The 16,069-nt window shown below is 47.6% G+C and overlaps 2 long non-coding RNA genes across 2 annotated transcripts in view; one reads left to right on the forward strand and one right to left on the reverse strand.

The window, feature by feature from the left end:
* Positions 1-1,761: 1,761 nt before the first annotated feature.
* The window catches only part of LOC121493480, an 85,652-nt gene continuing 71,344 nt past the window's right edge, over positions 1,762-16,069 (forward strand). Inside the window, exon 1 of the long non-coding RNA XR_005988494.1 lies at positions 1,762-1,959. This is a non-coding gene — a long non-coding RNA (uncharacterized LOC121493480). The remainder of the gene's footprint in view (positions 1,960-16,069) is intronic.
* LOC121493479 lies at positions 9,856-11,861 on the reverse strand. The gene is made up of 3 exons (XR_005988493.1): positions 11,719-11,861; positions 10,806-10,884; positions 9,856-10,296 (listed from the first exon to the last, which is right to left on the reverse strand). It is a non-coding gene; the product is annotated as an uncharacterized LOC121493479 (long non-coding RNA).

Raw genomic sequence — 16,069 nt, forward strand, 5'->3', positions numbered from 1 at the left:
CTGACCTGCAGAGGGGCCCTGGGAGGCCCCCCCTTGCCAGCCTGAGTTCCGGCTGCAGGAGATTAGAGACTTAGGCTAGTCCGGTATAAGGCTGCTCAGGCCTAGGCTAGACCAGTCTGAGATCCCCAGCTTAGGCCAAACCCCTCGGAGGTCCCTTGGCTTAGGCTAGACGGCTTTGAGTCCCTCCTCCTCAGGCTCTACGGGTGTGAGGTCCCTCCAGTGTAGTCTAGACCGCTCAGAGGTCTGCCAGCCTCGGCTTGACTCTTCTGAGGTCCACCATCACCCCAAGCAAAACTGTCCCCCACCCCCACCCCCACCCCCCACTGCTGAAGCTAGATTACTCTGAGTTCCCCTGGCTTAGAATACACGTCTCTGAAGTCTTCTGGCTCAAGTTTAACCTCCTTAAAGTCCTGCAGTGTAGATACCTGGGCCTTAATGCTACGTGGAGAAGGTGTTCCTGCAGTGGAAGATGAAAGAGCCGCTTAGGGTTACATCATTTTCAAACATGAACCACAGAAAGAGGATTTTATTTCTGTTCTTTTTTTTTTTTTTTAAAGTATCAGGTACTGAACTTGGTCACTCACTGGTTTTGAGTTATATTTTTTTCTTGTGTTTTGTCTTTTTAAAACATATCATCTCCCCCCCTTTCATATTATATTGGTGCACAAAAACACACCAGCTACTCATCTTCTTCCCCAGTTTCCAGTTTGCCGGGAGGGGGGGGGCAGAAAAAGATGCTGAAAACTAAAGGAAGCAAAAACAATTTATTCCTTTACTTGAAGAGAGCTAAAGCTGGAGAAAAGTAGTTGGAAGAAATCGCCCATCACAACCCCCGGGGGGAACCACAGACCTTAAGTCTATGGCGGGCAGGTATGTGGGCCTCTGGGGAGGAATCATGTCACAAGTGTCCTGTCCCTAACTTTAGGTTCAGAGGAGGATGTCCAGTTTCCCTGGTGCCGTGAAGTTGGTCCCCACCTGTACTGCTCACCCAAGCTGTCGAGTGCTCACTTTCCACCTGCTACTTTGAAGGAACCCTGCACATGGCCCCCATCGCTGAAGCGGGCCTCCTCTGGCCTACAGGGGTTGGGGCGTGGTGAGGGGAGCAGCAGGGTCTTCCCATCAGAATGGGCAGTAGGGAGTGAAAGCTTCCTGAGAACCTTCCTCGGATTTGCACATGAGGCAGGCAGCAGATGGGACACAGCCCCAGGCCCCTTCCCCTACCATTCATCCCCGCTGGCTCTGGCCCCAAAGTTTAGGCAAAATTGTTTTTGTGGTTCCCTTAAGATACATTTACATTTTTATAAATCAGTCTCTGTATGTTTTTGATCATCTGCTCTAGACTGCTGCATTTTTTTTTTTTTTTTGTAGCTTCAGAGCCCAACACAGTGCCTGGTACAGAGGGAAGGTTAAGCATTGTCCGTGATGATTTTGCAGAGAGGAATATTTTGTTTTATATAAACAGCACTGAGTCTCACAGACTGGATCGTCTTCCTGTGTTTTGGCAAAGTGCTTTGTTTTAGCTCAAGTCTGAAGAGCGATTTTGAGTTGTTCTACTTTCCCACATCTACTGGCCTCAAATCTGCTTCCATCGCATTCTTTCCCACAGTTTCCTTCATTGAGAGCTCATTTCATAAACCCTTTTTGCACTTGGCTCCCCGCCATTCTCCTCTGTCGTACTCTGTCCCCACCAATGTGGTCACGGGCTAGAAAATCAATAAAGCTCTTAATCAGCATGTGCAGTGGCGGCAGCAGTGCGGCCCAGCTCCTAACTCAGCAGATCCAGGAGCACTGCGGCGGGCCCCACCAGGAAGAGGGGGCTGCACGGGATCCCCGACGGTGGCCGGGCCGGGGTGGGGGAGCTTCTGTGATCCCACAGACACGGGACTTTGCTAAACCGCTCGATCTTGCTTCCTTTGCATCCAAGGATATACCCTTCTCGCCAGTCTCAGCCTGAGAAACGTAAGTCCCTCTTCCACTGCGGCAAGCAGTCACCATACTGAGTTACCTTATTCATTTTACTGTCCCTGTCATTCCCCAGAGAAGGCTGGTGCTTCCTTATAAGACTCATAGAACTCTGGCAATAAAGATACTTTTCTAGGCGTCGTGTATTTTGTGCACCTTCCTCCAGGTAGGGGCGACAGTCCTATCGGTTCATCGCTGGGCACTAAATGAATTGGATGTGGCGCTCGTGCAGGATTCACTAGTGCTGGCAAGGACCCCTGGCTGGTGACTGCATGGTGACTGATTTCTCATCCTGCCCTGCTGGTAGGTCTGGAGGGGCCCAGCTGGTCTTCTGAGCCTCCACAATCCTGGCAGGCAGGAATGTCTCAGGTGTCCTGCTGGAACCGGGCTGGTATCCTGGCTCTTTACTTATACTGCCAACGGAGAGGCGAGAGCAGAAGGGGCGAAGGAACTCTTAAATAATCATCAAGTCTCATCTTGGCACTGCTCACCCCTTAACAAGACTTTTTCCCACCAAGTCCGCCAACTTGATTGAATTTCCACCCCATTTGTTTTGTATCCTTCAAGAGCTAGCCCTGCGACGGGGCAGTTAAGCTTTCTGGGCCTTAGTTTTTCCATCTGTAAGTGGGCTCTAAAAATCCTTTTCCTGGGAAGAGTGAAATAGAGCATGAAGAGCCCCAGGGACATGCACAGAAAAGGGGAAAGGGAAGAAGCCAGGGCAACTCCAACAAACGGAATGGTCAAGACCCAAGTCATCTCAATTTAATGGGACTGGGATCTGCGGGGTAGGGAGAGAGAGAGAGAGAGAGAGAGCGCGCGCAAGCGAGAGCTTTATCTTATTCTAGGAAGAGAGGCAAGGGCCTTTCAGGAGCATCAAGGTGCTTGGATCCTGAATTACTGAGTCACTAATCAAGTGGCTGTGTTAGTGACAACTGCAGAAGCTGGAGGGAGGGGTAGGGAGAGGAGCCGGGAGAGGGTGTGGGGGAGGAGATGTGCAGGAAAGGGAAGCATTTACAGCACGGGGTGCACAGCGGAGGGGCACCAGGTACGCCCGGGGCACCAAGTAAAGGTTCGGGGAGCAAAGGGAGGGATGGAGAAGATTCATTCTGCTGGAAATAGACCTGCCTGCAGTCATGAAGAGGACTCCCGAATTCAGGGTGACCTGATTTGGTTACGGCAACAGGAAGTGCAGGAGAGCACAGAGTTACCCGACCCAAGGAAGTGGATAGAATAATAGGGAAGACATCGCAGTTGCCATGGCATTAAAATACCTCACATCACATTAAGCTTTTCTCTCTCTCTCTCTCTCTCTCTCTCTCTCTCTCTTTTGCTTGATTCTTGTTCTTGCAACATGTTAATGTCATTGCAGTAGATCCAGTAAACTAAATTTAGATCTTCTGGGGCAAGGGGGAAGGGAAGACGCAGCCCAGATCTCCCTATTTGGGTCCACTCTGGGCAAGTGCTCTTCCTCCGCCGTGTGCCTGGTGCTCTTGGTTCTTGCGGAGGTAGGATATGAAAATCCGTGTCGGGCTTGGGTCTGGTGAGGCTGCTGAGTGACATAATTTGGAGGAAAAAAAAAAAGAAAATTGGGAAACAATTTTCAAAGAGGCGCCTGCTTTAAAAGATCAATGGGATGCCAAAATTTGAAAAACACAACTACCGTCACAGCCAAATGTGTTTTTCCTAAGTACTATTTTATTTGATTGCTTTAAAAATTATTTTACTTGGTTGTAATTAAGATTTTTAGGTCCTGCCATCATTCAGATGCAAATGCTACCGTGGCAGGGGTGGGTACATCGCATACTCTCTTGACATTACTGTAGACCGAGTGAATAAAAGGGTATTTCCAGCTGACTTATGTTCCACGGATGTCACCACATCCATCGAGGCCCTGATCTTGCCCTTCCTCAAATGGATTCACATTAATCAGACCTCAGGGACTGATGTATACACCCAAATTACGACCAACAGACCAGAATACTCACGTTGTCACGGCAAGCACAGTCTTCCTCTGTAGATAAATATACTTGAGAAGACAAATTCCACCCAAGTGTTTGCTTAGTTAGCCTAAAGTTAGAATGAATGAGGTTAGTTGTGTGGTTCCCCAAGAGAAATGCTCCTGACACAACGTCCTGAAATGGCGAGGCTGCCCACCAACCCCACTCATCCCTGCCTAGGTGGCCCTGCCAGCCTCTGGGACTTGGGGCTTCTTTTCCGCTTGCTCTTGTCTCCTCAAACCGGTTTCTGTGCACGGCATCCTGTACAGCTAGGATGATTTCTACATCTAGGCAGATTTACAGTTTTAAAGTCATAATCACATTCTATTTCTACCTTCCCGATATCACAGTCAAGTCACTTTGATGGGGATTTGGGGTATTGCCAAATGCTTCAGTCACAAATTTAGTTCCTGTCTTGGTTTACTGCCTCTGAATTCCAGTCCGATCCCCTGTGTATGCAGATTCTGCCAGCCTAACTTTCTGAGGGCAACGTGGTTCCCAATTCTTGGAGAAGCACCATATTTTTGCTTACGTGGGCCACCAAGAGCAGCCTGACCTGCCTTGGGTACCCTTCACTGTGGATAAAGGGATCCGGCTTATTATTAAGATCCATACATTCTGGGCTGTGATAGAGGGGCCCCAGGGTTTCTTGGGTATCCAGCCAAGGGAGAGGTCCCCTCCTTGCAGACACAGAGGCTGGCTTTCGGCTGTGATGACTGAGGCTGGGCAGTTTCCCCTGGAGGGGGCAGCTACGATGTGCTGGAACACAGTCGGAGAGCAAAGCGTACGCCTCATTGTCCAATTTTGAACTCGATTATCCAGGTTCAACGATTTTGAACTTGTTATCTGGAAATGAAAATATTCACGTGGCCCTGTTAATGCAAGTCACAAACAAGGACAAGTTGGTGAAGTGTTTGGGAATCCCTGGCATTGAAATGACCCCTTTGGCCCGTAAGCAGCCCATACCCCAAGGAGCCTGATGCTAAGCTGCCCCTTGTCTGAATGCACTTTGCTGGACACCAGTCTTTGTGAATGCAGGGTGTCCTTTCGGGTCATTTAAGGTCCCATTGATCCTGTTTGCTGAGTCTGTAGATCAATTCCCAGGAAAAGATGCTGTGGTCAACTTTTTGGAATACCTTTCAGCCAAATTTAAAGAGCCCAGCTCAAAAGCCCCTGTGCTCAAGATAGAAGATGACACAGAAGAGCCCCAGGGCAGGCCTTGCTTCACCCGCACAGAGACCAATCCTAGTGGAGCAGCCTGGGCATCTCTTCCCAACCTGGCATCTGGTCGAAGCCTCAAGCCTGGGCTGAGCGCGGGTTCCCCATCAGAGCCGGAGCCTGCTTGTTCAGCGGGGAAGGTCAGGGCACCGCCTCTAAACTGGCTTCCCCTCTCCAAACTGGCTTCCCCCAAGATCTGCTACCCATTGGGGTTGTGAACTGAAGCAGGCTGGGTTCATTCTTGGTCATACACAAGAGGGGGGCAAGTCCGTTTTCTTTTCCCTTCCGCCAATTCCATATAAGATTTGGGTATTTCGCAATGAACTTTCCTATTTCAGAATAGTCTCCCTGAAAATGCTTATTGAAAGATTTTGGATTATATAGTGGATTTATCTTTTTTTTTAAGATTTTATTTATTTATTTGAGAGAGACAGAGACAGTGAGTGAGAGAGAGAGAAACCGACAGACAGAGAGGGAGCAGGAGAGGGAGAGGGAGAAGCAGACTCCCCCTGAGCAGGAAGCCTGATGTGGGGATCTATCCTAGGACTCCAGGATCATGACCTGAGCCAAAGGCAGATGCTTAACTGACTGAGCTACCCAGGGGCCCCAGTGGATTTATCATATTTATTGGTTCATTTTCCTCCAAGGGCTGTTTCTCTTATTACCATTATCTCTTAGTTTTTGGAGAGCTTTATCTTGAACAAAAGGTAATTTGGTGTCTATGACCTCGTCTGCATCTGATAATCATCTCCAAGACCATAATGGGTCAAAGACTTGCCCAGGATCCCCACAACAAAAACATGGCCAGTTGGGCCTCAGATCCAGGCCCCACTGGGCCTTCAACAATACCAGACATCTCAGCGCGGAGTACGAGATCTTTCTGAGGGTGGGCATGGAGGGCAGGAGAGAAACGAGAAGGGACTAGCGTGTAGGGATGGTCTACTGTATCCCAGGAGCTTGATCCTTATGATTTCATCTAATCCCGAACATGATCTTGCCAAGTACTATCCCCAATGATAGATGAGAAAGCCTGAGGGTCAGAGTCTGAATTGCTTGTCTGAGGTCACATAACTAGAGGGAGCGGGACTGGAGACATGACTGTCCACACCGTGGAAACGCACACAGAGAAGGAAGAGAAATAACAGGACAGGGGCGGAGAAACAATTCTAGAGGACGGTGGAGTAGAGGCAAGGTTTGGGGAGAAGCTTCACGTCAATTCCATGGTGTCCTCAGGCTGGATGTGCGGGGGCATCTGCGTGTCTAACCTCGGCAGGCAGAGCAATTTATCTCTGGAAGTACGCTCTTGCGGAGGTGTCTCAAGGGACCCTCCCTTATTGGAGATGACCCTCACTCATACGACTGCGGCCCAACTTGTTCACTTTGTTCTTCTGGCTTCGGTGGCCGGAGTGGAGGGCAGAGGTTAGGTTTGCTGCTGCTGCTGCATCAGGCCTCAGGGTGCTAAGCATGGTGCTGGGTGCTGGGTGCTGGGTGCTGGCCCTGCCTGAGGTGTGGCAGGCTCGTTGCCAGGAGGCCTGCTCTGCCTTTGACCCTCCCAGACCAACCCACCTGAGCAGGTGGCCGGGTAAGGCAATCTTGGGAGCAATTTGTGTCCGCCCGGTAATTTTTCAACTGTCAGCACAGGGGAGGACAGAAAAACGCTTTTCGGAGAACTTCCTTATATTAAAAAAATCCAGTCTTACTCTATAAATTTAAGCCATCACTTATTCTGTATTATGGTTCCATGTTTTTTTCATAGTTTCATTCAAGATGGATTTGTGGACGGTATTTCTAAAATCAATAATAAAAACATAAAAACCCTGTAATCCACGAATTATGTCACATGTAAGTAAGCAGTCATATGCTTTAGAGAATAGTAGATAATGTATTTGGTAGCACAGCATCTGGAAATGCAGAGACTAAAATGTTAACAGTAGTTTTTGCAGTGATGGGACCTCAAGTGAGTTAATTTTTTGCTTATTTGAAGAAGTTTTTTTATAATAACTATTATTGGGATCCCTGGGTGGCTCAGCAGTTTAGCGCTTGCCTTCAGCCCAGGGCGTGATCCTGGGGTCCCGGGATCGGGTCCCACATCAGGCTCCCTGCATGGAACCTGCTTCTCACTCTGCCTGTGTCTCTGCCTCTCTGTGTGTGTCTCTCATGAATAAATAAATAAAATCTTAAAAAAAAGATTATTATTAACTTATATAATTAGGAAAGGAGAGATTTTTTTGTGTGTGTTTTGTTTTGTTTTGTTTTTTAAATCCTACCAGCCAGGGATCCCTGGGTGGCGCAGCAGTTTGGCGCCTGCCTTTGGCCCAGGGCGCGATCCTGGAAACCCGGGATCGAATCCCACATCGGGCTCCCGGTGCATGGAGCCTGCTTCTCCCTCTGCCTGTGTCTCTGCCTCTCTCTCTCAATCTGTGACTATCATAAATAAAAATTAAAAAAAAAAATTTAAAAAAATAAAAAATAAAAATAAATCCTACCAGCCAGAGGCAAGCTTCTTTATTTTTCTAGGTTTTATTTTTTCTATGTGTAATATGGAAATTCAGTTAATTTCCAAGGGATAGAGCAGTTGTGAGGACCAATCAACACATTGCAGGTGAAAGTGCTGTAAAGAGTTCCAGGCACAGGGTTAGGTGCATGGGAGCTGATGGCCACCACCATCCCTACTGTCTTGGATTTAGTTAAAGCTTCTGCTTCTACTCTTGCCTTCTCACTGAGTAGGAGACTGGCCTTTCAAGTCAGGTCGCAGAGGCTGTTGCCCTACTTACAGCCTCTGGTGCCGCCCTTGCCCTCAGGACCAGATCTAACCAGCCCACCCTGGCCACAAGGCCCTGTAGGATTTGACTTCTCACCACCCCTGCAACCACCTCTCACATTACCCTGCTGCCTTCTCAGTTGCTATACTGCAGCCACACTGACCTTTATTCATGGAATAAAATCCAGTTTTATCTGACCCCAGGGCCTTTGCACTCCCTGTTCCCTTTGGTGGAATTATTTTCCCTCTATCTGTTCATAGCTGGGTTTTGGTCTCAGTGTAAAAGTCCCTTCGGGAGGCCTTCCCAGACCATCCAAGCAAAAGTTATTCCCCAGGCACACGTCTCCTGTTCAATATTCCCCCCCTCCTCCTCCCAGCATCTCCCCTTGCTTAATTTTCATCAAAGCATTTGTTGCTACTTTACATGTTGTTTATTCGGTTTATTCTGTTACCTAGTGTCAGTTTCCCCTATAAACCTGTGTGTTTTGTCAGGGTTTTCACTGGAGCGCCTCGCACTGGAGAGTCTAGCATGTCATAGGTGCTCAATACAGGGTTGTTGGAAGATTTAATTAAGTAGATGATCATTGTCAAATGGATGGACAATTTAACCACCACCTCCCACCACCTCCCCCTCAGAAGGTCAGCTTTTTCCTAAAGAGCAGGAAGGCAATCGTGTCGTATTATTTCTTATTATTTCTACACCTCTCTCGCAGTTAGAAAGAGGATGATAGAATCAAAACGGCCTGTTTCTTAGGGCCCCCCACATGTGGCCAGATTCACAGCTTTCTATCCCAGATTGAAACTTAAAAAAAAAAAAAAAAAAAAAAAAGGCTGCCCAGATTTGAAAAAAAGAATGCTTGTATGCTTTAACTCTGATACATGAGGCTGGACAGGCGGTCCTCCCTCTACAAAGAGGTCGTGTTCCCAACATTTCTTTGTGCATGTTGTTTGTCTCCAACACAGAATGCACTTTTCACTGGAAACAATGTTCCCGGACTGGCCCACAAAAGCCCATTTAACCCACATTGCTCACTAGAAAAAAATCGGTTGAGATTCTAGGAAACAAAATGAGGAAAATGAATGCGAAGTGCAATTTAAATGTTTATCTTGAATACTGGCGCTGGAGGAAAGGCAGCTTAGAGGAAAGGAGGATGAGGCTCTGGCCGGGGCGTGGAAGCTTCGGGAGCAGAGTGGAGGCCACGCGGCGCACGTCTGGTGGGCTGAGGCTGTGCACAGGCCTGTGTGGCCCCAAGGAACATTCCGGTAGATCTGCAGCAGCCGAGGGCAGGCGGGCTGGGGCGTCCACCCGTGGCATCCGAGTGGCTGCACTCCACGTGGGAGAAATCCTCCCTAAAGCCTGATTATGTGATAATCAGTGACCCATGAGCTCCCTTGGGGGAGTTCCTGCTGGACTTGGCCGAGCACAAACAGGATAACACAACTTAAAAAAATCAGAGGTTCAGTTTTGGTTTCACTGTTGAAAATCAGTGAGATTCCCACTGGGTAACTTCAGGCTTTGCCTCCCCATGTCTCTCACCACTACCTTGAAGCCAAAACTTTAAACCCCTAAAATTGAGAATTGAGGCCTCACGATCCAGGGGAGGGGAGAGAGTCTCCTCATAAGGGCATTCTAAAATTCCTCGTGTTATTGGAGTAAGAAAGTATGTTGTTTGGGAAAGACCCACTAACCCGAAACAACTCCAATCAACCCTAATTTTGGAAGCTTGTAGAGACGATCTCCTAGTTAAAAAAAAAAAAAAAAAAAATCTTTTTTTTTTGGCTTAGTGCTCCAAAAAATTCTTTTTTTTTTTTTTTTTTAAGATTTTTATTTATTTACTCATGAGAGACCTAGAGAGAGGCAGAGACACAGGCAAAGGGAGAAGCAGGCTCCCTGCAGGGAGCCCCATGTGGGACTCGGTCCCCAGGCCCAGGGATCAGGACCTGAGCCAAAGGCTGATGCTCAACCACTGAGCCACCCAGGTCCCCCTCCAGGTAAAATTGATAAAAGAGGCAAAGAAATTTAACCCATGGCTGATCAGTTATTATTCCTTGCAAGAGGACCTCATGGTTACTGTGCTGTGCTGTGCGGGATATCATTATAAATGAATTCTTAAAGATCATTTCAAAAGCAACAGTGGTAAATAGTTATACGTGCAGCGGTGATGAGACTGTTTAGAGGGCAAGTACAAAAGGAGGGAACATTTCCAACGACCGTGTCCTGTAGGGAATTTCAAGTGCTTAGGCAGGAGAAGAACGTGCCCTGGGAAATTGTTGTTAGGTGATTCCAGAAAGGGCTCCCGTGATGATGAAGCCGCTCGTGTTGAAGATGCTTGTGAAGGGCTTGGACAAAACTGTTTCCTGAAATGAGATTGAAAATAGCAATATTTATTACATAATGTGTAATTTAAATATAGGTGCCACCAGATTAATTTATCTTTTAAAAGGTTTTTTTTTTTTTAAAAGGTTTTTTTTTTTTTAAAAGGTTTTATTTATTCATCTGAGAGAGAGAGAGAGAGAGAGCAGGCATGGGAGGTGGGGGGGTAGTGGGAGGGGGAGAAGCAAATTCCCTGCTTTTCTGGGGGCCCCTTGTGGGGCTCCATCCTCGGACTCTGAGGTCATAACCTGAACCGAAGGCAGACGCTTAACCGACTGAGCCACCTGGGTGGCCCGCAAATTAACATCTTAAATATTATAGATGTTTGACATTTTCCTCAACAGCCCTAATAGTTTATATATCCAACTGGGTAAATTCAGGGGGGAAAAAATCTCATTGGAAAACCACATTATACATGTGGAACACATCACGGACACATTCGCGTCCAGCACAGACAGAGCACACGGGACTAAGAGTGAGGAGGTTCCACTACCCAGGCTCGGGTCCTGGATCTGGTGCAGCCACGTCCTCGGGCAAACGCCTTCTCGCTCTGCGGTGCTCAGGGTCATCGCCTGTAAAATGGAAACAGTTGTGTTTCCTACATTGTGGTTTTAATCATCTTTATAAAATATGCAGACTCAGTTATTGATTAATTTATACTAAGAGCTAGAAGCAGGGTCTGGACAATCTCAGAAGACTCCATTTAAAGCCCTTTTACATTTTACTTAGTGTTGTGTTTTGGTATTTACCTTTTCCATCCCATCTGCAATTTCACTTTAAGCAAAATAATGCGAGGAGGCCATAAATACTGGCCTCGGCGGGTTTCTAGGAATAGCTTAGATTTCTCTTCTAGGTGTGGTTCTTCCACGGAGCTTACTCCATAGTGTCAGCAGCAATGTAACACAGAGGGCTTTGGGGGCCGATGGCCTAGACCAATTCTAAGTGCCACCGCTTTTTTTCCCCTAATTTTTAATTTTTATTTTTTTATTATTTTAATTTAATTTAATTTAATTTAATTAATTAATTTTTTTAGTGCCACCGCTTTTAAGCTGTCTGATTTTTAGCAAATTTCTTAATCTTACTTAGCCAGGCCTGCCTCTTTTCTGAAATGGGGGTGACAGTAAAATGAAACTGGGGATGATAAACCCAGTTTGTTGGGTTATGGATAGGGTTAAATGAGATCACGCATGTAAAACCCTGCGACCAGGGATGGTCATTGTTGTCGTTATTTTAAAATCTAGGCTGGTAATTGTATCTGTCTCCTAGGGTTGCCATAACGGAGCACCACAAACTGAGTGGCTTAAAACAACAGAAATGTATTGTCTCACTGTCCTAGAGGCTGGAAGTCCAAGACCCAGGTGTGAGCAGGGCCCATGCTCCCTCTGCAACATGTAGGGAGTCCCTACCTTAAGGACTGGTGGGATTTGCAAGGAGAGAACAAAGATGCCCTTGCTGCCTTCCTCGGCTCCTCCGAGGGCCTGGGGTTTGTTGGCCATCTCTGGTGTTCCTTGGCTTATAGATGCATCTCGTCCGTCACATGGCATCTTCTCCACGCGTGTCTTTCTCTCTGCTTGAATTTCCCCTTTTTATACAACCCCAGTCATATTGGATTAGGGCCCACACGAGTGACCTCATTTTAACTTGATTACCTCTGCAGAGATCCTATTTCCAAATGAGGACAAGTTCTGAGGTACTGAAATTCGGACTTCAACATGGCCTTTTTTTTTTGTAGAGGACACAATGCAACTCCTTACAGCGATAGTTTCTTTCTTTCTTTCTTTCTTTCTTTCTTTCTTTCTTTCTTTCTTTCTTTCTTCTTTCTCTCTTTCTTTCTTTCTTCCTGAAGAGATTTTATTTATTATTTGAGAGAGACAGAGAGAGAGCATGAGCAGAGGGAGGAAGAAGCAGACTCCCCGCTGGGCACTGTGACCTCTGCAGGACTCGATCCCAGGACTCCGGGATCATGACCTGAGCCCAAGGCAGATGCTCCACCGACTGAGCCACCCGGGTGGCCTGCGATAATTCTTTCTTTCAAACATTCTCCAAAATAACAAGTGTCTTACAATTAGCTCTCTAAAGTGTCTTCCCTGCAAGATGTTGTCGTCCCAGAGACTTTGCTCAGCAAGAATGTTGAGATATAAAAACAGAAATGCTTGGGTTGGTTCTGTTTGTCGATAAACCTGAAAGCAAGGAAACTGCTGTGTAAAAAAGGAGGCATTCTTTCCTGCGGACTCTGGCAAGAGCATGTTGCAAATTGCCACTATCAGGCCGCCCTCAGAGTTAGTTGGACGCGCCCTTAGATATCACCCAGTTCAGTGGTTTCCAAATCTGGCTGTAGGTAAAGGTCACCCGGGGAACTGTAAAAAAATACTGGTTCTTGGGCTTCATCTGTGAGATCTTCAATCAGAGTCGCAGGATAGAGCTGAACGTGTCAAAGGCTCTCTAGGTGATTTGGTTACAGTTAACCTGGCACCAGCATCTGGAAGTTGCTGAGACCCAAAGAGGCTGCTTGACTACCAAGGTTGGTCGGCTGTGAAGTAGTTGACCGATGCCCAGTTAAGGGCTGGTTCCTCAGCTCCACCTTTTTTTCTAGCGTGGTGCCAGGACTTTAAGACTGGAGGGATTTGCAAGGAGAGAACAAAGATCCCCTTGCTGCCTGCAGTGGTTCCAGAGAGCCTTTCGAGGTATAAAATAGCTTTGCAATGGGCCGCACAGGTTTGGCATGTGTCCTTCTAAGGGCTCTGTCTTTTTTGTTCTTTGTTCTGACACAATTTTCCACTTCGCTGAATCATGCTTCCGCATTTTAAAATATAAGCTTGTTTGTTTCCCCCTTTTTTTTTTTTTTCAAAAGAACGAAAAGGATGGTTATAAAGAGCCATCAACACCTTTCCATCAGAAACCGCCTGTGAAAGGCAGAGGAATTTAAGGAGGGAGAGGAAGTCTGGAGAGAAAAGTGGCAGGAAATCATCTTCCCCGCGGAGGCAGAGGCAGAGGTGAGGGCTTGGGATCCTGAAGAGGAGGAGGAGGCCCCCCCATGGGGCATTATTTGGCTCCCTACCTTAAGACACTGCTTTCAATGAAACTCAGGACAAGCTAAGAGCTGAGAACGTGGTGTTGAAGTCAAGTAGACCCAGGTTCCAATTCAAGCTCTATGACCGTGGATCTGCAGCCCACACTAGCGGAATAAGTGGGGTGACTTGAAAGTGGCCTCACTCTGCTGGCAGAGGAGGAGGCACTGTTTCCACCTTGCTGGTGGGCCATCAGTGGACCTAGAATAGAAACCCTTTTCTTTGCTCGATGAGTGCGGGAGAAGCCAATGGTGTTTGGGAGGTCAGAAGAGGCTAGTGGCTGGTGAGGAGGACCTGGTGCCAGGCCGGAGAGGGTGAAACCCAGACACTGGTTTGGGGGCAGCCGTGAGGCTCAGGAGTTCATCTCTGCAAGCAAGCAGAGCACGTAGGGGCAGAGGAAGGAGACACGGCAAAGACAGGACAACCCTGTGCATCTCAGATGTCTGCCTAGGCCCGGCCTGCCAGGTGGACTTACTCCTAAGCTGTGAATTCCTCCCCTAATTGAGACTGGTCCACCTTGGGGGGATGCTCCCCTCCAAGCCCCAGCCTTTTCATCTCTAAGATGGTCAAAACCCAAGGCCTCCCTTGCAAAGTGGTCAGAACAAGTAAGCCCTAGGTCAGGAATGGCTGCAGAAGTCTCGATTGTATTGCTTACACATTAAGAGACGGCGAGGGAACATTCCCTCTCCCTGGAGCTTTGAGAGGGGCAGTCCGTCACCCTGGGAGGGACTCGGGCAGGTCTGTGGCAGCCACACTCCATCACCCTATTTTCCAAAGCTTTATCTTTCGCCCTCTGTGATCGTGGCTGAATTAGCTGGAGTTGTGTTAGTTGTATTGACGCAGGGGTAAGTGCCGAATTGTGTGTGCGCGCTCTTTGTTTCTCAAAGACAGTGTCCAGATGTTATTTATATCCCAAATCCCTTCTTGGCTTCTGAAGTTTGCCAAGTCCTTTGATACAGCGATTATTATCCAATCCCTTGACACATTAACAAAGAAGTTTCTAGAGAAAGTGCAGATTCGGGTCATTTGATCTCTGTGAGCTTCCTTTTACTATGTAAAAGAAGGTGGTCTGAGCAACAAGGAGGAACCATCATCGAGATACATCTCATCAAGAAGCACTGGCCCAGGGCAGGCCACAGGGGGCATAATGCGGGAACCCACTGTTAGCGAGAGTGGGGGAGGATGTGTCAGGGACTCTCGCAAAGGGGGAGAACGAATCCACTCACTCTTCTTTTATCCTTCACCCAACAAACACACATCGAGCCCCCAGAATGTTCAAAGGAATAGCAAAGCCAGGACACAGTTCTTAAGGAGCTCGCAGTGGAAGGAAATGTGGGCAGACTACAGACCTCCTGGAAGGGTTCATGCGAGAGGGCGGATGGGAGAGATTGCCCAGGAGGTGCCAGGGGATGCAGTCTATGCCCTTTGATGAAAAAAAATCCTGCCTCCTTTCTCCACAAGCACCTTTCTTTTGTTAGGCATGAACCACTACACTGGGTTTGACGGGCCCTGAGTGGGGTACTTGATGGGATGAGCACTGGGTGTTATTCTATATGTTGGCAAGTTGAACACCAATAAAAAATAAATTTATTTAAAAAAAAAAAGAAACATTTGATCAGGGTGGCCAGGGGATGAGAGAATCATGAGAAGGCATAGTCCGCCTGCCCCATCACTCTCCAAGTCAGAGGGACGAGCCAACGCCTGAATGGGCCCATTTGGCCTTGACAGTGGGATGGGTTCTGGGTTGGCAGCTCAGGTTATGCATGTGGAGGAGCTGGAGGGGCCTTCAACACACTCTCCAGTATCTCCCTGAGTTTGAGAGAATAGGGTAGAGACTGTGATACCTTAGGACCAGCTCTGCCCGTGGCTCTTTTAAGACTTCTTTTCATGATCGTATAATGGATCCACTCACCGTTTTGTGATGAAAGAAGGAGGAGTTATCACCTCTCCTATTTCACGCACGGGAATACCGACCAATGAAAAGCTTAAGTAATGTTTCCAAGGTCATATCCTGAATTAGTAACAGGAATAAGGAAAGGATTCCCATTTCTGGTCCTTCCAGTTCCGTTGCTTAGGTGTTAGATCTTGCTGTTTCTTTAAATCCCACATTTAGGGACACCTGGGTGGCTCAGCGGTTGAGCATCTGCCTTGGCTCAGGCTCAGGGTGTGATCCCAGGGGGTCCTGGGATTGGGTTCCCCGCAGGGAGCCTGCTTCTCCTTCTGCCTCTGTCTCTGCCTCTCTCTCTGGGTCTCTCATGAATAAATAAATAAAATCTTAAAAAAAAATAACCCCCACATTTAGTGAGGATTAGGGGCTGTAGCTATGACTTATTTCCCCCTTGACCTTCCTCATTAAAAAAAGAAAAAGCAGGGCAACTCTTGCTTTCCTGTTCTACTGCAAAACCAGGTTATGACTTTACTGAACAAGGCCCAGAAGATGGGTCGCGTTTCCCCCTCAGCACGTAGGAATATCCTTGTCCTTTCGGCTATTGGTATTCGGCAGCAGCTGTGTCTTCTGGAGCCTGGAGCGCTCCAGCAAGAATGGGCCGGAACTCCAGCTGCTGGTGAGCAAGTGTTCACTATTTATAGCGAGAGGGGGGCTGCAAAGCAATGGAATTTTTTCCTTCTGAGTAGTTTTGATGCAACCAACAGGAAGTGGGCTGGGAGAGATGCTAAATTCTATGACATG

Source organism: Vulpes lagopus, chromosome 6 (assembly GCF_018345385.1).
Source record: "Vulpes lagopus strain Blue_001 chromosome 6, ASM1834538v1, whole genome shotgun sequence".
Taxonomy (NCBI): Eukaryota; Metazoa; Chordata; class Mammalia; order Carnivora; family Canidae; genus Vulpes; species Vulpes lagopus.